The sequence below is a fragment of the Talpa europaea genome (genome assembly GCF_964194135.1).
Source record: "Talpa europaea genome assembly, chromosome: 5".
Lineage (NCBI taxonomy): Eukaryota > Metazoa > Chordata > Mammalia > Eulipotyphla > Talpidae > Talpa > Talpa europaea.
In genome coordinates, this window is record NC_140071.1 from 48198960 (window position 1) to 48221516 (window position 22557).

General features: G+C 42.7%; 1 protein-coding gene across 1 annotated transcript in view; it reads right to left on the reverse strand.

The window, feature by feature from the left end:
• SV2C (synaptic vesicle glycoprotein 2C) overlaps positions 1 to 22557 on the reverse strand; it is a gene marked incomplete at both ends in the record, with an annotated part of 127072 nt that overhangs the window by 45046 nt on the left and 59469 nt on the right. The gene's annotated exons all lie outside the window — the stretch shown is intronic.

Consider the following 22557-nt stretch of genomic DNA (forward strand, 5'->3'; position numbering starts at 1 on the left):
AAGGAGTGGCTATTTCTAACATTAGATGGCACTGGTTCCCAAAGTGTGGGAGAGGGATGGCATCACCTAGGAATGCATTAGAGATGCAAATTCCCTGGCTCCATCCACACTCAAGAAACCAGAAATGCTGAGATAGGACCTAGAAGCTGGATTTTAACAAGCTCTCTAGGTGACCACTGCATGTTGTTCCAAAAATACAACTTGGTTTTGATGTATGGGGGATCCTACTGGATTTCCCAGTACACTGGATGGCATAAGAACATAGGAGGAAACATTTCAAGCAAAGTCCTTCTGTAACAATGTGCCACTTAGTTTCTCCAGAATCTTCCCCAGAGGGGGTAGGTGCTTTCCCATTTTATAGGTGAGGCATACACTGCAAGTGGCCAGGGACAACAACAAAGAGGACTGCAGGGAAGGGGGTCCACCTAGCCAGTGGTTTCCAGAGTCTGACTGAAGAGCTTTCATAACACACAGGCCAATGGCCACTTCTCTCTGGAGGATGGCAGTAATTCCTTCCCTTTTACAAAGAGAAACAAAATCAGAATGTTGGAGAGTCTAGGTGCACAGATAAGGGGCAGAGCTCCTCACTGAGGCAGGACCTTCCCCACATCCTGCCCCTACCCCCCACCATATGGACAGGACGAACTCTGCCTCTGATCTCTAGAGCTCAGAGGCTGCTAGGAAGGGGGTGGAGCAGAGCTGGCATTTTGTGTGCCTTTGAAAGGAAGCAGCACAGTTAGCAGTTAGGTTCTCTGTTTTTCCTCCCAGCTCCTGAGGAAGGCAGCCACCCTCCTGCCTTCCAAACCCCAGGGTCTGGGAGCTCCTGACCTGGCAGAAGCAGGTTGCCAGTTCCCATAGCTGCAATTTCACTTCGCCCCACTGATGGGTAACTGCATCTTTTCCCTCTGATGGGTAACTGCATCTTCTCCCTCTATTCTCTTGTTTAGAAATGCTTTGCTCTCTTTTTGCTGCACCAAAGGCCTTTTGTTTGCATTTGTGGTGACAGATGGCAAAGCATTTCTAGTGAGAAAGATTCTGACCTAGTGATAATTCTTAGACCCTTGACCCAGTAACGGCTTCTTTCTTCCAGTACAGCCTACTGAATGCATCTAGAAGACAAATGGAAAGGGGTGGCTCAAAAATACTGGATGCTGTGTCAAGAGGACGCTTATTTAGTACACTGTAGGAAGCAAAGAGCTGCCACCCCCAAATGTGCCTTTTTGGCAAAAGGCTGTTTTAATGGGAGGGGCTCTAAAGGCTGGATGGAGGTTGCTTTGACATTTATGTGTAAACTTGTCTCTGTAAGAGCCTCTTCTGGGAAGACCTAATCTCTTTATTTCTTTTCACTGGAGAAAGCATAACTTAAATCTGCATTATCTTTATGGTACAATTCCCATAATCTCACTAACTGACCTTCCCTTTTGCTCTCCCCTGACCCTCTAGTTCCATCTTGGCTAAGCTATTTAAGATGGAATCAGAAGCCACACATATGAGTCACTCAGTCATGCTGGGTCTCTCCCATGTATACGGAAGGTATACATGTTAATATTAAACTTCTTTTTGACTTTTATCAATCTGGCTGATGTTTTTTTGATTACATGTCAGCCTGGAAAAACCCAGAGGGATAAAGACGATTTCTGTTGAGTGCCCAGTGGTATAAATGAAGTCATAATAAGGTAAACTGCCAGCAACAAGGCAAAATGTCAGCTACGGTCTAAAGCACACTGTATTCAAGAAGAGAAGCAAGCTTTCAATCTGAGCATCTCGAATGGGTTCAATTCAATAAAGCTTTTTAAAAACAAAATTGTTCTTTGTTGACAACATGGGTAAGATACAACAAAACTTAAATAATGTTTTTCATGCTAGTTAGGTTTGTGCTCTTCTTATTTGAGGAAAAACAAGAGCTAAAACAAAAGAACTTTGCCAAGACAGCACAGAGGGTAAGGAAAAGATTCGGCATCTGTTCAATCTTGTGTTTTTTGTTTTTTGTTTTTTTTCACTAGGGAGTCAAGCTCTGAAACACTGGTATACAAAGAAGAATGAAAGTCAGCAACTATTAGATTTTCACACCTGATTTCTACTTTTCAGAAGAAGCTTTGAACAAAAAGAACAGAAAGATCACTCTACAAACCAAGTGTTCAGTATAAATTGTTCAAATGAGTAGCAAATGCCACAGTAACCCATTGAGGGTTAACATTAACTTGATTCCATTGAAAAAATCCAATTACAAGGATTGTGGCACTGAATTGAGCTGCTGTACGGTTGACTGAGTTGAGACTCTGGAGATTTATATACCCCACGGCTCTGCAGAATCTTCGATCTGGCCTAGTTCAGTGCTACACCAACCGCACACAAAAGCAGCTGTGAGCCTCAGTGACACACCTACCTGTCGCTGTTTCCATAATGGTAGAGTAAGGAAGCAATACCTTCGCACTCTCTGATCACATCAAAGAAAAATCATACAAACACATCTGAATAACTAGATAAATATTTATATATAAAATTATATATAGCTATAAAATTAGTCCCCATACTAATCAAATAAATGCTACCGCCTATATTGGCATGATTAATCAAAAGCTTCAGATCATATTAAAATGCTGACCAAATTGGCTTTCATTACAATGTTACAATAGTTTTCAAAGCCAACATTGAATATTTAATAGTTAATGGAACTGCATTATGCATCTTTTCAATTTACTTCCATGATTTTTTTTTAAAAAACCTTTGAAATATGAGGAGAATGTGAAATTGATAAATGTTTTGCATCTAGAATAAGGCATTTCCTGTTTGTGTTAAAAATAACAATGGGCTCTAGAGTAAACAAAATTTACCATAGTTGCTTCCATCCTAACATTTTCATAAACTCAGCACAGCTGTTAATTGCTTGCACAGATTTGAGTCATAATATATTATAAAACATTTTTAGAGATTACTTGTATGTGTACATTCATCTGTGTCCTTTTGAAAAGAGACTCTCCAAATCCCTTCTCCCTGTCCCTTTATAGATCATTTAGAATTTTATTTTTCTTCAAGTTTTATTTTTCTTCAGGTTTTTTTTTTTTAAGATTTATTTATTTATTTATACAAGCACTGGGTATAGTCAGAAGCATGAGAGGGTGAGAGAATTCATCAGAGCCAGAGCGGGGAGCAGAGCAGGCAGCAGGACCGAAGTACACTGCTGAGGGGAGCAGCGAGCCGCAGGATAGGTCTGCGCGCCTTGTGTGCCCCGCAGCCGGGGATCGAACAGGCGCTGCAGAGGCTACGGGCAGCTTCGCAGCCCAGCGCTCAACCACTGCGCCACCAGGGAGGCCCCGTTCTTCATGTTTTTGAAAGCTGGTTGCTATTTTCTCTGAGTGACCTAGCTGTAGCCATGGCATTAACCACACTTTTGCTCCTAATACCTGCTCTTTCCTCTCAGCACAGTTACTTTTGGCTAAGACTTCTAATTCAGTTATTTGTTTATTTACCAAACACCTACTACGTGCAGTGGGCTGGAAAGATGGCTACTATTATGGGCTGAAAAGCAGTCCCCAAAATTCACAGGCATAAGTCTTAATCCCCAGCACCCCAAAATGTGCTATTTGGCAATAGGACCTTTGAAGAAGTAATCAAATAAAATTCAGGTCCCTAGGGTGGGCCCTCATCCAACATGACTGGCGTCAGGAGAAGAAGAGCGATTAGGACACGTCTGCATAGTGGGTTGACAGCAACAGGTGTCCCGTCGGCCAAGGAGGGAGGTCCCAAAAACCTGAACTGCCGACACCATGAATTCAGACTTCTAGCAGCCAGAACAGTGAGAAAAAAGACCCAGTTTTTTAAAGTCATCCATTTTATGATTGGGAGGCAGTGCCAGAAAACTAATACAACTGCCTTATATACACTTGTGCTTTGCATTTAAACGATTACAGGTGATATTCCCTGTGGGAAGACCAAAGAACACAATGGTGTGTCCTTCCCTTAAGAATGTCACCTTTTCTGCAGTATTTGAAATAGGACTCATAACTTTACCATCATAGCTCTGAGTCAAGAATGCCAGGCTTTGGGCAATTAATTTTCTCTCTTTGATATGGCCTTGCTTCTCTTCTTCCAAGCACTTAATTATCCATCATCAAATGCCCACCAGGTGGGGAGGGCCTGGCTGAGACCAGCCTTGAATTTTGTGCTTTAATCTACCTATTTATAAAGTATCAACGTGCATGTAGACTTTGATTTCCAAATCTAATCTTAGTGGCTAATGATAATGGCTAAGCTATTTAAAGCCTGTTGTTCCCTTTGGATGGTTTGACTGTTTTGTGTGTTGATATAAAAAGAACACAATTTAAAAAAAATGGGGACAACTTCCCATTTTTCAAATTCAAGTGTACTTTCCTTCCCAACTGACTTCGGATTGACCTCGTCCCCAGATGTTGTCACTGTCCTCCCTTTGGTGTGTAGCACGTCTTACCCATCAATTCCTGTGCGCCAGTGCACAGCGACTGCAGGAGGAATGGCATTCCCAGCAGTAATAGCTCATAACTGCAATGAGCACACACATAATAAATCACCTCCTGGGAGAAAATGAGCTCAGCTCAGTCAAGGCAACTTTTTTCTACTTCTGCCGTTCACAGCAGCCACATCTATCTCGAGATGTGGAAAGGGAAGTTGGTTTTAAGTGTGTGACATGTATAGACTGAGGATAAGTGAACACAGTAAGAGAATAAGGAGAATCCAAATAAGGGTAACATACGCCCCTGAGGAATAGCACTTGATTACAGCATTGACCTGAATTATTTGAGGGTCACATCTGTTGCACAGCAGGTCATAACACACAATCCTTATTCTGACTCAGTTGTTCCCACTTTAGTATTTTCTGAGGCCACTGGGTGCTAAATCCTTTCTCAAGATGTACCAGCAATTCTGGTCCCTGCCTTGCCAATGAGGAAACTGGGGCACTGGCAGTTTCCCCAGTTTCTGATTTTTAAGGTCTGGCTCATCAATTTGCAGTCTATAAACGTCAATCATATACCTCTCAGCAAATAAGTAATTTCTTGTCATTCTCCTGCTAAACAGTGTCAAAGGACAAGCAAGGATGGACTCTCTTTGTAGCCTCCACTCTTACCATCCATCCAATCCCAAGGGTGTTTCATTAACTCAGGCCCCAATTAAAAACAGTGTAGCTGGCACAGGTAGTGGTGTTAGAGTAGAAAAGACAAATGCACATTGTGAGTGAGTGTGTGTGTGTGTGTGTGTGTGTGTGTGTTTGGGGGTAAGGGCAACAGTGGTGGGGCACTAAGTCCTAGTGTCCACAGGGCAGGGAAGGGAAAGCAGTACCACAAAGTCTCGCTCAGTTGGGTATAATCTGGGTCCATAAAGTTCCTCAAAGCTCTCCCTTGCTCCCCACCTCTATCCCAATTTTCCAAGCAGGATATGGAATTCTTTCACTCTGCTGGTTACAGGTAAGTTGCGGAAGAAAGGTGTAGGGGTGTGTGTGTGTGTGCGTGTGCGTGTGTGTGTGTGTGTGTGTGTGTGTGTATGTGTGAGTGTGTTGCTGTTTAGGATTCAGGAAGCTTATACCCAATGTTAACATGGTCCCAAGCAATGAGTCAAAGCTTTTTTTCCTTAAGGGACTGAACTAACCAGTTGTTTGGCAGTCAGCTGCAACTGAGACAATACGTTTAGATGCCTGTGAGAATGAGGTTTTCAACAATAAACAAGGAGTCAACTGGATAGGAAAAACATGAAACTCAATTAACTGATGACACAGATCAACTATCACTACTCAAGACAATTATATGTTATTGTCATTCTTCTGTTTAGATAAGTATCAAGAAACTTTGGTTTCTTGGTGTCAGTAGTTTCTGCAAAGGGGAACCACATGCCTTACAGTGTGATGAAATCTAAGTAATAGAAATAGAAAGAAAGGTTCATGGAATAGAAAGAAAGGTTCACGTATTTCAGTTCACACTCAGTTTGGGACCTTAAATATAAATAAAAGGATTGGTTTTCCGGTTTGTTTTGCAGCCACTTTCAAACACCCAGGATCTCTTGTGAAACAGACATGGAGTTAGGAGCTTGACATCTGCTGATGGTACCATGTAAGAGACTTGGAGATAAATACATGTCCTTGAAAATTCCCCAGCCACAATCTCTATATGTGGAAAAACATCTTTTTTACATCCTCTGTGCAAACTATTTTAAACACACACCCCCCCCCCTCCTAGATGGAACTAGAGTCTTTTTTTTAAGTTTATACTGCAGTGTTTTAGTGGGCTATTTAGTGAATTGTCTTCTTTGATTAATCACATCTCTCTTCCTGGCTCCAATAATTCCATCCTTTAAGTATCTTTAGATCAGATGCCCATAAATCACAGAGAGCCCCAAGCCAGCTATGAATCGCTCACAGTTTCAATTAGCATACAGATTTAACAGCTGCCATTAGTGGGGATTGCACTAACAGGAAGGATCGCAGCTGACCAAACGTTTAAAACTGAGCTTGGGCCTGAGAATCTACTCACAACGGTTAAAATATTGACCATTCTGTAATCAGGGATGTCCCTGAATTTATGAAAAAAGTATTGAGATTAGATTTGTCCAAATGCTCTGTGGACTTCCATAAATATGGTCTCCTGGTTACCAAATCTGGTATTTTTTTTAGCTCTCTTCCTTTTTGATTTCCCAGAAGCATCTGATAGGGGTGACAGCACCCTGCATAGACCAGGCCTCTGTCTTTGTCCCCGACACTGCACCTGTCACGGTCACTGCACCTTCCTGGGTCTCCTTTCACATCTCGGTTTCTCCATTCCAAAAGGGTCTTTCTTCTCTTCCTCCAATGTTTGGTCATTCATTTAATTAATTCATAATTAATTTATTCCACAAATATATATTGGGGTCTTGGCACTGTAGGATCAACAATAGCCTTCTGGACACAGGGAATTTATCAATTAGTGGTAAATACAAATATAAATAGAGAGATATATTGATTTATCTACAACACATTTACAGGTGGCTTATAGGACACAACATGACAAACTGAAAATGGAAGACACACAGGGTGCTCCGAGAGCTTGCAGATGAGGACAGTTCATCCAGTTTGGGAGGGCCAGGGAAGACCTCCTGGAAAAGCTGACATAAATTGAATTCTAAAGAAGAAAACAAATTCTTGTAAGGATAAGGATATCTGCAAAGGCAATGGGTCTGAACTATCCTTGATACACAAACACCTTTACCCATCCTGATAGGCCTGTGCTGTCCCTATGGTGATCATTGACCCTATGTGGTTACAGAGCCCTTGAATTGTACCCAGTGTGAAGGGAATTGAATTAGTTCAACGTGGATGGAACTGGCGAGGATTATGCTAAGCAAAATATGTCAGGAGGAGAAAGACAAATGCAGGGTATTCTCACTTATATGTAAACTATAGATAAACATAAAAAGGGTCAGTCAAAAGCAAACCGTTAATAAATTCTTAATTTTGGGGCTTCCCTGGTGATGCAAGAGGTAAAGTCTTAGCATGATGAGGCTACCCAGAGCCACTGCAGCATGAATTCAATCCCCAGCCAGGGAGCTAACCCACATGGCACTACAGATTTTTCTTATCTTCTCCGCTGTTCCCCTCAGCAGTGTATTTCAGTAGATCTGCCTGTTCTGCTCCCCACTCATCTCCGGTGAATCCTCTCAACCCCCACAGTTCTGACCTACACCCCAGTTTTTATATGCATAAATAAATAAATCTTTAAAACAATTTCAACTTAATTTTAGCGAATTTAAATGTAAAAATCGATATTTAATTCACTTATTATAATACTATTAAGTATATCTGAAATAACCTGAATGAGGAGAGAGTTCATATCACTGACTTTTTTTCCCCACTTAATCAATGTAGTGGCAAGAAGAGTTATGCTTACCTGTAGGAGACGCAATGAAATAGGGGCAATGTATGAGAGTTGCATAGAAAAGAAACAAATGTGGATTTGTAATTCATGATTGTTTTTCTCTAGATCAGAAAATGGGTCAACAGATGTTTTATTATGTTTATATATGTTTATCTTAATTCATCTTTTGCACTAAGCAATGTCATGTGAAAGCGATGACCTGAGATTTTCCAATGTAAGCATTTACATAGACCTCATTCACAAGACAGTGCGTCCTTAGTTTCTTGCCATGTTGCAAATAGTTGCATTACAGTATTGCTTGCGTTTAAAAATTTATATTGATGGATTAGTATTTTTTTGTAGGTTCAATCTTTCCCTCCATACATTTATTTATTCTATTAGAACTGTCTTGACTTAGAATTGTTTTCTCTCAGCACTGAGATACAGAAAGTCTACCAACTTATTGTATTATCGCATCTTGGAAAAATTCATAACATAACAACAACAACCAAAGCCAGTTTACCTTGCCAAGACATTTCCTGGCATCCTTGTATTTTACTAAGACCATCCATTTACTCCTTGACTTTGCATTTTTTAAGGGATCATAAAATGTCTCATCACCATTTTCTTATTTATTTCCCCCCTTTCTCTGTTTCACCTATTTTTTCTGAAAAAATGTGGGCAAATAGCACTTAAATCAGATCATACTTAGGTGATTTGATCATGAAGGACCAAATTAATAACCATGAGGAAATCTGAATGTTAGCTGCTTTAAAAGCAAAATGAAACATGAATGCATTGCCATTTATCTGTGTAAGTTTTTCCATCTAAACTGATCAACCGTCCCAGTCATAGAAAAAGCAGTAAATAATTCTGATGAAGTCTGGCCAGCACGTGTAGTTGTTCTAGCTTTTATCTCTTGATTACAGTCACCTCAGGATGAGCACTGTGAAGTCCCTCACCCGTGTCACCTCTCATTATAAATCAGGTAAGCACAGACCACCTTTTGATTGGTTGTAATATATGGCACAAAGGAAGCTTCAATTTCCCACTAAGTCTGCACTAAAGAGAGTAGGGAGAAAGTGAGCAAACCAATAACCTTTTCCCTAAAATGAAACTATGATTTATAGTGCACTTACAGAGTGCCAGGATGCTTGCTTATAGGGTGGTGGCAGAGAAGCTGTGAGCAACCAATGGTAGCCAAAGCCTGAAATTAGGCTGCTCTTTGTTGCTCAAACTATAGATTTATTGAGAAAGCAAAACAATCCATCAGAATAATGTATTGCTGGACCCCTCCAATTGGAAATAATAGTAGCATAGACACAAAGTATTGAGTAAAACCCCCCAAATAACCTTTCTTCTGAAAATCTGCTGTATCTTTCATGTAAGACCATTGCAGGCAAACCTTGAATACACTGTGCTGAATTTGATAAATTGGGTTATATGTTATTTGGAATTGTGCTTTAGATTTTGAATCAATTTTCTTCAGAAACATGCAAAGAAGGGTATTACAGGGACTGCATAGCTCAGTGTGAATTTTTGACACAAACACTTCATTTTGTTGGAGACAAAATGGGCAACACTTATGTTATTATGGCGAGGCAGTTACTAGGCTTCTAAATTCCTGGAGCTTCTAAGTTCCTGGCTCCATTAAATTTAAAGATTTATTGAAAAGCACATCACAGCCATACAAATCAAAGCGATATGCCCATTTACATCCTAGCATATAGCAAAACACCACACTTCAAAGAAATAAAACAATGTCTTATTTAAAAGAATTCTACATACATTTTATACATCAGAGGCTATAGCTTATTTATCCATGTTAATGAATGTGGTTTCATTGTTGTAATATAAGTTATTTCAGTGAAAAACTTCTCCAGACCAGAAAAACATAAATCACCCTTTAGCTGCAGCAGTGCCAGTACATTAGCACCTGGGTCTTTGATGGGGTGGGGGTGGGGGCCTGAACCAAGGACCTGACACGTGTTTTGCAACCTTGGAAATGATCATGACTGTACTATATTTACAGGCCTAAGTAATCCTGAGACTCCTACATAAGATAGCAATTTCATTCAGAGAATTCCTCATCCATTTCTCAGCCTTTACAAATTACTTGCCATAGGATCTCCGAATATGATGTTAGAATGAATGGGGGAGAAAATCTTTCTAGTGCGCTGTGTCAGGGACTGAGGCTGGGCAAAGCCAAGGCCATGGGGCTGCATGTAAGAAAATATTATTCCCTGATTCTTAGTTCAGGACTCTTTTTGCTGCTTTTTCTCTGCTTCTCACCTATCCCATGCTCAAAAAAATATTTAGTAAATGAATAATTAAAACCTAGTCCAATAACTAACTTAATTACCCCCTTCTCCCCCCACACACTATAAATAGCATTGTGCAAATAATGCACGTCCTTATTCCCCTCTCTCAACATTCTCCACTCTCATCCTCTTCCACCTCCACTCACACAGCTTTTGTCAATTTGAATTTGAATAAAACCCTTGCAAAACAAGCAATGTATCTTTTCATTTACATAATGGTAATATGCTATCGACCTCATTTCTTACTTTCTTCACTCAGCAATGTTCTTATGCTCTATTGTGTTGTTATTATTGTTTCTAATGCAAATTCCACGATCTTGGGTAACACTCATTCCCCCAGGGATGGACATATTGCTCCAGCTCCTTTTATAAACTACACTGCTGTGAACATCCTTAGACACAGTCCCTTAAGGATCTACATAGGAATTTCTTGGGTATTTATGCTAGGGATCTTAGGTCAGAGTATATATTTACACCTTTTGACAAGCACTGTTTGATTATTCTCAAAATGATCACAGAATTGTACATATTCGTACATAATTTAAGGAAATCGCAGTTCAACTTCCTCCACCTGCACCCAAACCCATCCTCCCTCAGTTTTAAGTTTTAGTGGAGGAGGCAGGCTGAGCATGGTTTTGAAGAGACAAAGCTCTTCCTCTTACCATCTGAGCCCCCGGGAAATGGCCACTATATTACTATGTGATGTACATCCTCTCTCCTCTGCTAAGAAATAATTGTTGTAACTACACATTAGCTTTGGAATTAGGAGGCTGAGACTTGAAGAGATTTTGTGCAGATGAATATGAATAGAAAGTGTCTTAAAGGAGTGAGAGTCAGGTAACAAACTCCCTGGCAGTCTTGCACCCCAAGACCAGGTGAAAATAAGATGGCCTGGAAGGAGCTGGGTTTTGTCCACGTTACTACCTTCCTACCCATTCTAATTTGTCCAGTCTGTAGAAGGAAGGAGGGAACTTGAAAGCTGTGAGCAAAGGGCATGGTAATGACAGCTGGGTGGGGAGAGCTCTGGATGGCTGCATTGCCGAGTCCTCCTGGATCACAGCCCGCCAGCGCTCCTCAGCACAACAGCCCTGGTTTTCCAGAGCCTCTTCCCCGTGAGGTCTCTGCTCTGAGCCACACACTCTTAGGTTACTGGTATCTGTCTTCTGCCCTGTCACTCTTCAGCCAGGTGTCTCCACAGTGCTCTTCAAACCATTATCACACTGGCAGGTTTTCTTTGAGAAAAGCACAAGTGGATCTGATTTGGCTGGAGTCAATGCTTAATAGCAGGGGATTCTCCCTGATGGCACTGTGTCCAATGTATGCCTGACACTTCAATAAATGCAACAGTCTGGGCCCCTCCAACAGCCTGCAGAGGCCATGGATACAATGCTTTAGAACTGATGAGTCACAGGCTAGAGAAAGTGGTAGGAGGAAAGAGAGAGAGGGAACCCAGAAGAGAAGCTTGAGAAATACTTTCCATTACAATCATCTACCAGCGTTAGCAATGACAAAACCTCGGGCAGTGGGAAAGCTACTTGTAATTTTGCTATTCTAAGTAATAGCTCCTACGGTGGTTTAAGCTAAAAAAAATGTGATGGAACAAACACGCTCCTCCCCTTCAAGCCCCATCAGCCGCAACGATCACAAGGATGAGAACGCATCCTGAAAATGCTGATTCACAAAGGGAAAAATAACCTCATAGTCCAAGTCTAGTTAATAAAATTAAATAAAATGGGAGTAATTGCTCCCGGATGTGTCTCACATCCCTGGCCAGGTCATTTAGGACATGGCTCTGTGAGTCAATTAACAAAATACTCAAGGTGGGATTATCTGGGTGTGAAGGTTTGTAGAGATGACGAAGAGGCAATGTGACAGAAATGGCTTAGAATGCCTAAAGTACCTTTTCTTTATTAAAGTTATGGAGAAAGGTCTCTATGGTAGAGATGTGTCTCAGGCATAAGAGGGAAGGAGAGGACACCCCATGGAGGCCCTGGGTTACTGGTTCCTGGCTTGGTTCCATGGATGGCACCTTTTGGTCAGAACAAGGGAAATGTCTTCAATAGTCTTTCTTCCCATTCTCCTCTCCCTAACTGGGTCTGTAACAAAAAAGTAACTTGACTACCCAGCCCAGGACATGCTTGGGCACAAACCCCATAGGAGGGGGAAGGTGGTCACAAATGGAGCTGGCCCTGCCACATGTTAGCCCTGGTGTCTTCTGCCTGGCCAGCCCCTGTGCCCAAATGCTGTCATGTGATTTGACTTTCATCTCTGTTAAGCAATGACACTCTAAAAGTCTTCATATCAAAACCACACTGAGATACCACCTTACACCAGTAAGAATGGCACATATCAAAAAAATAGGCAACAACAAATGTTGGCAAGGATGCGGTGAATAAGGAACTCTCCTACATTGTTGGTGGGAGTGCAAACTGGTCCAACCACTATGGAAAGCTGTCTGGAGGTTCTTCAGGCTACTAAAAATGGAGCTACCATATGAGCCAGCAATTCCACTCTTAGGGATCTACCCAAAGGTCACAAAAACAGTGATTCAAAAGAGCACTTGTACACCTATGTTGCAGCACTATTTACAATAGGTAAAACCTGGAAACAACTCAAATGCCCAAAAACAGATGACTGGATCAAGAAGATGTGGCATATATACAAAATGGAATATTATTCAGCCATCAAAAAGATAAACTCATGCCATTCGCAGCAACATGGATGGAGCTAGAAGGAATTATGCTCAGTGAAATAAGCCAGAAGGAAAAAGAAAAATATCAGATGGTTTCACTTGTAACAGGAATATAGGGAACCAAATAAGACATCAGTGTAAAATAATAATAATAATAACAGTACAAAACACAACAAAGCAAAACCAGACAATTACAAACCAGAGACATCCTGCAGGGGAGGAGGAGGGAGAGGGATAAGAGGGAGGGAGGGAAGAGCACAGGGGACTGTGGTGATGGTGCACGGGTGCCTTGGGGAAGGAAATTCTATGGGGACTAAACCTGAGGGGGTGGGGGGAAGCAAATATTGTCTAAAAAATGTAAAAAATCTTAAATGTTAAAATTAAAAAAAAGGAAAAATATGGGGAAAAAAAGTCTTCATAAACCACCAAGCAAGACAAGAAAACCTGCCGTCATATGTTTGGCATCTATCAGCTTCTCCAAAGGTCCTGCGGTCCTTTCTCCCCCTCAGTAGGTCACTGCTCACCTCCTGCCCTCCGGCCTCCATAGCTGACTAAAGTGAAGTTCCTGCTGGCCACAAGGTCTCATCCTCTGGGGTGAGCTCCATTCTTCTGATGAAGAGTCTATCTGCCAGGAAGGTGCCTGATACCAGTGCACAGAAGAGCCTCACCTTTCTCCTGACTGAAATCTCGTTGGGTGTCCTGGAGAGGCGTCATCTCCCTCCATGAACACGAGTTGATCACTTGACTTCTCCCCTCCAGGTTGGCTCACTTCACTTTTGCTTAAACCTGGCAGTTCCTGTACCGAATGTGGCACCTGGTCTACAACTGTGTTCTGTTTGGTCCACACCGTGTTTTGAAAACTTTTTGAAAAAAATTAGATAATTATGGCAGAGCCACTTAGAAAAATGGTAGCAGTTTCCATCCAGTTAAACATATGTCACCGAACAATCCAGCAACCCCTTTACCTAGGCATTTGCCTGAGAGAAAGAATATCACACAGCACATCTGCTGCAGCTGGACAGGGCATGGACTCTCATTTGCTTCAGTCCCTTTTCTTGCCAGCTTCACTTACTTGTACCACCTGTTTGATCACTAAGATATTTGTCATCCCTCTCAGTCTTATACTGTTAAGTCAAGTGAAACCAAGACTGACACTTCCTAGCTCATTTTCCCTTTTTGTTTCACTCCCCACCCAGCCCCCACATAACCCCTTAGGCTGTGTGTAGCTGCCATCTACTGTGTAACACCACTTGTATCTTAAAGGACACAGTGGAGCTCAAGGCTGACCCAGCAAGGCTGACCTTCCAAATCTATGACAGTATTTGAGAAAGGAGTATTTTGAACCCATAAGTTGAAACAGGGATGATGAGATGCTTTGATTCAGGGACTTTCATGGTTATGCAAAGCCAGATGTTTCTCTACACCCTCCACTGTAGCCTAGAAGCATCTTTGGCTTCCATTGTGGGGCCAGGCACAGAGTAGATGCCCCCTGAAATGTTTGCTACAGCCAAAGTGCAGAGTTATACCCTTTAAGTCACTTAATGGTGACTTAAATGAATAATCAATCTGTTTGTTTAGTAATTATGGGCAAAGTCCTAGGATCCACTTCTTCATAGGAAATTTAGACCTATCCAGAAAAGAATAAATTGTTTCTATGAACCTCAACTGAGATCCTCGTTCTTGTCAGTCATCTCACTGAGATATGCTTTGAATTGTTGAGAACATTCTACCTAGGGAAGGAAAACACCGTCCAGGTTCTGTAGCTTATACCCTAAGAAATCAGGGAAGGCCTCTACCTTCCTACAAAAGTGTAAATCAGGCCTCCCTGGTGGCGCAAGGGGTTAAGATGCAACCTATCCACAGCCACTGCAGCATGAGTTCAAACCCCAGCCAGGGAGATACCCGCATGGCGCAGCAGACCTCTCCTGACTCTCTAGCTGCTCCCCTCAGCAGTGTATTTCAGTCAATCTGCCTGTTCTGTTCCCCACTCTGTCTCTGGTGAATCCTCTCACCCCCCACATCTCTGGCCTGTACCCCAGTTCTTATATGCATAAATAAATAAATATTTTAAAAAGTGTAAATCTTCTCTCCCTCTTAGTTTAATATTATTGATGGAAATCTGGGGAATGACCAAAGCTCAAAAAAGGAACATTTTAGAAGATAATGACAATTTTAATGGCCCTCGAAGTGAAAGTTAATTTAGGAGCTCAGCAGCCAGTTATCAAGACTTGATAATAGTGTTAACTGTAATCCTTGGATAAAGATTCTAATTAGGTTAATGACAAATTCAGCCCAGCAAGGGTATTTTCAGAACAGTTCTTTCCAAATACACACACAAATACTCACACAGGGACATTTTGTCTAGTTCAGAATGCAGCAGTGTGCAGAGACACAAGATGGGAGTTTTTATGAAACCATGAGATAGTGTCAAGACCTTGTTTTGGAAAAAGAAAAAAACAGTGTTTTAATAGTGATGTTTGCAGAATAGGTATAGTTTGCAGTAGGTATTTAACAAGAAACACGTTAGAAAAATACTTCTCTCTGCTTTCAAATGTAGGTGTGTTTCTGGTGACTGGAGGACCCTTAGTTTGCTAAGACCACAATGGGGGTGCTATGAGTTGAATTTTAGCCCCTCAAAATTCATGTTAAAGCCCTAAACCTCAATGGGACTGTACAGTGTTCCCCTTCTCCATGGGAAATACATTATAAGACCCCAGTAGATGCCTGAAACCTCAGAGGGTATTGAAACCTAATCTATGCCATGTTTTTTCTTATGCATTCTTAGCCATGATAAGGTTTACTTTACAAATTAGGCAAGTAAGAGATTAACAATACTTAGCAACAATAAAGCAAAACAATTCTAACAACATACTTTACTAAAAGCTACATGAATGTAGTCTCTCTTTCAAGATATCTTACTGTACATGCCTAGTACTTTCAGACAATGGTTGACCACTGGTGACTGAAACCATGGGAAGTGCAACCTGGGATACAGGGCACTACTTTACCTGGACATAGGGTCTTCAGAAGTAACTAAAGTTAAACTAAAGTTGGCTTCCATTGTGGGGCCAGGCACAGAGTAGAAGGGTGGAGTGCTAATGGGACACAAAAAGAGGAAAAGAGAAAGAGCTGTGTTGCTACTTGAGGATGCAGCAAGAAGACAGCCTGGGAGAACTCTCTCTCCAGAAATGAAATTGACTGGCACCTTGATCTTGGGCTTTACAGTCTTCAAAATGACGAGAAAATCGATTCTGGTGTTAACGTCTCCCTGTCTATGGCATTTTGTGATGGCAGACCAACTCAAATAATGCAGCAGGGGTGGAGGGTAGATGATGGTCAGGCTTCTCTGCCCTCCCGCCATTGGGGTTGATGATGGATCCCTGCGGTACTGAATGCATGCCTGGTGGCGGGCACCTGAAGTAGGGTGTGGGCCTATGTAGGTGGGTACACCTGGGCTGAGACTGGTCTTATAAGGGCGGTGTCACAGGGATGCCAGAAGAACAAACGGAACAGACAGAAGGAGAAAACAAGAGAGAGAGGGGAAGAGAACCAGCAGAGTAGCAGAGGCCACGAGAGATCGCCGTAGAGCCCAGAAAGAGTGAAGATTCACTGGGGGCTAGGAGGCCTGCCAGCCTCCTGGCTCCCCAGCACCCCTGCCTGCCGTATACCTGGTAAACTCAATAAAAGCTTGAAAAAGCCACTGAGGGCTCCAGGATTTCTTCTTTACCCATCTGCTCGATCATAGAGATCCTGCACTGGCCCTTCCTGCCACTGCATGGGCAAATCAAATTTGGAGCTAGGAGCTGGCAGAGCTGACTTTCTCCACATAGGAAGGAGAGTGGGCTGGGCAGTGTGGTCCTGGAGGCAGTCCCTTGCCGTGAGGAGTAGGAAAGGGAAGATTAATGAAGACTTGAGTGAAACAGAGGGCAGTGAGGATTTACGATGTTGTGGATAAGCCATACAATGTAAAGACTCTTCTTTCATAAGACAATTTTTTTTAAAGTTTTTCCATTTATTTTTTTTTAAAGATTTATTTATTCATGCATACAAGAACTGGGGTACAGGCCAGATGCATGGGAGGGTGAGAGGATCCACCAAAGACAGAGCAGGGAACAGAACAGGCCGACTGACGAAATACACTGCTGAGGGGAGCAGCAGGAGAGACAGGAGAGGTCTGCTCGCCGTGTGGGATTCTCCATGGCTGGTGGGGATCGAACTGGCACTGCAGAGGCTGCGGACAGCTTCACAGCACTGTGCTCAACCGCCTGCGCCACCATGGGCAGCCCAAGACAAATTTTTAATAACAAAGAATTCTGAGTGCAACTGGTCTTTCTGTTGGCAAATGAGGGAAACTTCAGTCTCCAAATGCTTGAGAAGGCATTGGGTGACAGCATCACGTGACGAAGGGACAGAAGGCCGCTGATGGGCTACATCCACCACCATGGAGATGGTTAAAATGGCTCCACCCAGCCCTCTCTGAAGCTCTTTGAGAGTTTCATGGCTTTGTCATGTCTGGAGGACATTTTGAAGAAATGAGGATTAGAAGATTGGCTCTAATAGCTCATTCTCCATTTTCCATGTCATTTTGGGAAATGACAAACTTTCTATACGGCAGGTTTTCCATTTGAAAAATGGGAACAGCACTGTTGCTCTTGCTCCCAAGATTATCAAAATGAATCATATGACATATGTAAATATGTCCTTAAAAAAGGTATTACTAATTTTCCTTTCCATTTTTTGTTCTGAAAGTTACAGTCACATAAATTTGCAAAGTCAGTACAGAATGATCCTGTGTACCCTTCACCTCATTTCCTTCAATGGTTAGATCTTATGTAACTATAATACAATATCAAAAGCAGGGCAGTGCCATTTCTATAATGTGTATATAGTTGTGGGGTAAATGGAAGTATCAGGTTTTTTGCACCCTCCCGCCATCAGCATTAATGACGGACACCTGTGGTCTTACACGCGTGCCTGATGGCGGCACCTGGAGAGTGGTGTGGGCGTGTGTGAGTTGGCACCTCTGAGCAGTGAGACTGAGCATATAAGGGCAGCGACAGAGGACAGGGATGTGGCAGAGGGCCATGTGGCAGAGAGCAGTAGAGGCCACAAGAGAATGCCAGGGAGCCCAGAGAGAGTGAAGATTCTCCAGGGGCTGGGAGCCCTGTCAGCCTCCTTCCTGGTTCCTCGGCTCCCCTGACCCTTTGCTTGCCCTGCACTTGGTTCCCTCACTACAAATGGTGTAGAAAGATCATTAAAAGCCTGAAAAAGCCACTGAGGGCTCCAAGGCTCTCCTTTACCCATCTGCCCAGATCCATAGAAAACCTGCTCTGTGCCTTGCTGGAGCTACAATAGTCTTTTATTTTATTACATATTTGGCGTTATGTAGTCACCTTCAAAAGACATACTCCATCAACTCAGAGATGTCTCGGGGTACCCTATTGTAATCACCTTGTCCCCTTCTTGCCATCCCTACCCCTGCCAACTTTAATTTGTTCTTCATCATTATCTTTGTCATTTCCAGAATGTTAAATTAAGAAATCCTTTGAGATGGGCTTTTTCATTCAGCAAAATGCCCTTGAGGTGTAACCACACTATTATATCAACTGTTTACATCCTTTTATTGCTGAGTAGCATTCTATGGTACTGTAGGACTCCCTGGTTGGTCCCAGATTGGGGGGGGGGGGGTTGGCAGCTATTACAAATGAAAGTGTTATAATGAGTAATCAAGTTTGGGGGCAGACATTTTCATTTCTCTGGGATAAATGCTCAGGAATACAGTTAGCATCACATGCTATGTGTATTTAGTGCCAAGCTGTTTTTCACAAACTGCACAATTTTGTGTTCCTACCAACAGTGCATTAGACATGCAGTTTCTCTGCATCATCACAGTAATTTGCTTTTGCCACTTTTTATTTTATTATTTTTTTCCAACACAAGTTGGATTTATTGACTCACTGCAACGACAGAGGCCACACGATAGGGAACTATAAGGAAAAAGTATTATTAGAGAGGCAATTTCTGTCAGAAAACGGCAAAAATTCTTTGGTGTATTAGTCGGGTTCTCGGGAGAAACAAAACAGCAAGGTATATATGTTCTATCTACCTATTTACGGAGAGCTAGCAGGTTCTTTAGAAATAGAAAAATAGGTAGGTAGACAGATATAAAGAGATTTATTATAAGAAATTGGCCCACATCTTTACGGAGGCTGAGAAGTCCCATGATCTGCTGTCTACTCTGTGGGGACCCAGGAAAGCTGGTGGTGTGGTCATTAATTTTTTAAATGATTTTTTTTGTATTAGAAAATGTATTCATTTTTTGTTCTCCAGGAAAACCCTGGCATCAACAGTTCCTGGACAAGGCACCTGTATCTATAGTAAATGAAAACATCTTTCCTAGTGTTATTTATTGTGGATTTAGATGCCTATACCTCTACTGGAGATCAGGTTCTCCAGGACTCCTGGAAGACCTAGTCTGCTAGTCAGGCTAGGATCCACCTTTGCTTTGAGGAGAACTGAGGGAATCTAGTCAACCATGATCTGAGGAACAGGGAAATCTCCCTCCAGGAGAGACTTACACCGGATTTTAGCTTGCCTCCTCCTTTTTTTTTTTTTCATTTTATAAATTTTTTACATCATTTCTCATTTTTGCACAATGTATGCAATTTCATCTTGGTTATATTCCCCATACAATTCCTACCCCCCCTATTTTGACCCTAATCCCCCCTCCCCCGCCCTGATAGTGTGTCTCTGGTTTATAGCTGCTTGTTGATTTTGATTTTTACTTTATTATAATTCGCCTCCTTATTCTCTAGCTCTGCGCTCACACTGGGCGGAGTTCAGTCTGGGGGTCTGACGTTGGAGATGAACCTGCTAGCCGTAATAGCTACCATTTGCGAGCATTTAATTACACACTGGTGTTCTCCCAGGATCACCACGGGTGACTACACTTAACCCCCATCACATAGGAATCGGTTGGGGGAGACTGAAATGCCTGACCGCGCTCGCATTGCCATTAGCAGCAGGGACTAACACTCAAAATCAGCTCTGACCCTCCTGCCTTTCCCTTGGCCACAGGGTAACCAAACATACAGAGCTTTCCCTGTTTCCTCTTCCACAGTTATCCACTACTCCCTCCCTTCACCCCTGGTTTGCAATTAGGGAGGAAAAATGCATTCGCATCACACATTTATAACTAAAGGAAGTAGAGACAGGTTGGTAATTCAAACAACCTGGAGAGGATGTAATTTTGAAGCCCAGACACAGCATTGAGGCTGGAGGGGGTTGGGGGCGGGCTTGGGCGTTTCGGGCGCCCCCTGCTGGGCCGTGTGAGGTCTGCAGCGAAGGGCGGGCCGCGGCAGGCGGAGGGGCCGCGCTGGCTCCTGGTACAGCCCTGCTTGCTGTGGGCTTTAAGAGCTGAGGCATTTCCTGCTGAAATAAGAATTTCCCACTTAGCTAATTGAATGTCCTTGTTGCACACTGTCATGCACCTCGGCAGGGGACAACACCTCCTCTGAGGCGAAGGCGAATTTAAAGGAGAAAATGACGACAGAGTGTTTAATGGAGCGGACAGCGCTGCCATCCGCCAGCACTCCAGAGCCTGGGCCTAAATGAAAGCTCTCAGCCAAGGAGGGAAAGTGCCTGTGACTCAGCCCCTGTTCTCATTTTCCTCTTAAGGCACTTCCATTAAATGCTGAGATGTCCTGATTACTAAGGGGTGTCGGGGGAGGAAGGCCGAAGAAAGACCTTTATACCACCTCAGCTATCTGCTGTTCTCTGAAGAACGCTGGTTCTGCTGCCCCCACTGAGGATCACAAATCCTGGACTTGACATTGGGTGTGGGTTCAAGGAGAGCCAGGCTTTTTGAACACCTGGTCTCAGCTGTAGCAGGACCCAATTTTTGAGGCAAGGGCATTTCCTTCTTGGTTGGCTGTGCCTCCTTGCTCTGTGGAGACTGCTCTTTGCCACAGGAAGACAGATAACTCCAGAGCTCCTGACTAGACAGATCTGTCACCTGGGGATGGCTGGCAGGAAAGGTGCCAGGCGGGATGACATCCAAGCACTCTACCTCTGAAGGCCTTGTCAGAGCCCGTGAGGTAAAACTTTATGTCATGAACCCTCAGATGTTGGAGACCAATTCTCTGTCTCCAGGGAAATTTTCAGCCAAAGAGCAGTGATGTGAAAGTAAAGCACTATCATTATCTGATACTGGCATAGAAACTAGGCCTTTGTAGGCCAGATGGGTCTACCATATCAGGAACTTCGTCCACAGGCTAGTCTTAAATCACCAACCCCTGGAACAATCCAAACACCCTTTCTGCTTTGTGCTGGACTTCATAAGAATCCTTCCAGCATCCTTCTTTGGGAGCACCTCAAGGTCTACTTGGCCTCAGAAACTTATTTGGAACCAGAATTAAAATGATGACATCAGGCTCAGCTTTGTGACTGACCACTCTGCCAACTAATACGGAAAGGTGACACCCAGGAACAGCTTCTTCCACCATGATTATGTGCATCATTTATTGTTTGAATTACTTGCCATGTGGATGCCAATTATCGATTCCTTCCTTTCAGAGCAAATCCTATTACCAGAAAAGGAAAAGAGCCAGTACCTGACTCTGAGTCACTTTACCATGCCCAGAATTCTTCCTCTGCTGAGTGAAAACTTACTGTACATTGTGGAGGTTGGAGGGGGAGGTGGTACTCAAAGGTCTCCTAATGGAATAGGGTGGAGGACAAGCACCTGCATGCTTTTCTTTCTTTGGGATGCAGTATCATTTACACAATGCAGAATTTCAAAGGGAAAACAGAAGATTTTTTTCAGAGGCTGCAGGGAAAGTACATGGACTTTTCACGCTTTGTTTATTGTAAGTAAAGTAAAAAGGGGTGTCATTGAAAAGAAGAGATAGCCAGATGTCAAAGTTACTTTTCAAGTGGGATTCTAAACCACACAAGCAGGAAAGCACTGTAGTCTGGAAGAATCCAGCAATACTGGGAAGGGATGGCAAGAAAGGGATGCTAAGACAGCTGTGCTGTCACACCCAGTGAGACGCAGAACACTGCTGAGGGATGTTGCTAGGTTGTGCCCTGTGTGTGTCACTAGTAGAGGTGGCCATGGAGCTGCCATTGTGTCCACCTGGATCAGACACTTTATTGTAACAGAGGATGCTCTTACAGAGGATGCGGGAAAGCCCAGATTCTGATTCTCCTTTTGTCTCCTTATACACAGTTCCCAAGAAGCCACTCTTTACATGGCAGCTGAGTGACTTTTCCATTTAGAACAGCAAGCTAATGGGGATAGTTAGATGCTATTCTCCGGAGGAAGGTTCTGAGGGTGGCTGAGGTCCTCAGGTCCTTTAATTCCTCAACTGGAAATATGAACAACTTTTAGTCCCTTAAACTCAACTTAAATGTCTCGTAAAAGAAAGTTCTCTTCAGACCAAATAACCAGTTCTTTATAGATGCTTATTTTTGTTGCTGTTAAATACAATTTTGGTTTGCATTTAAACTTGTAGGTTTCCTAAAGGAGCATGACAACATAATCTTTGTAACTCAGTATGGTAGAACAAATTACAATACCTCTAAATACTAAAGCCTATGTCTTGTCTTTGGTTTTAGCAATGAGTCAAATTCACATAGGGTTGTGCGCTAATAGAAGCATGTTTTAGAATGAAAAATTGCTCTGTTCTAA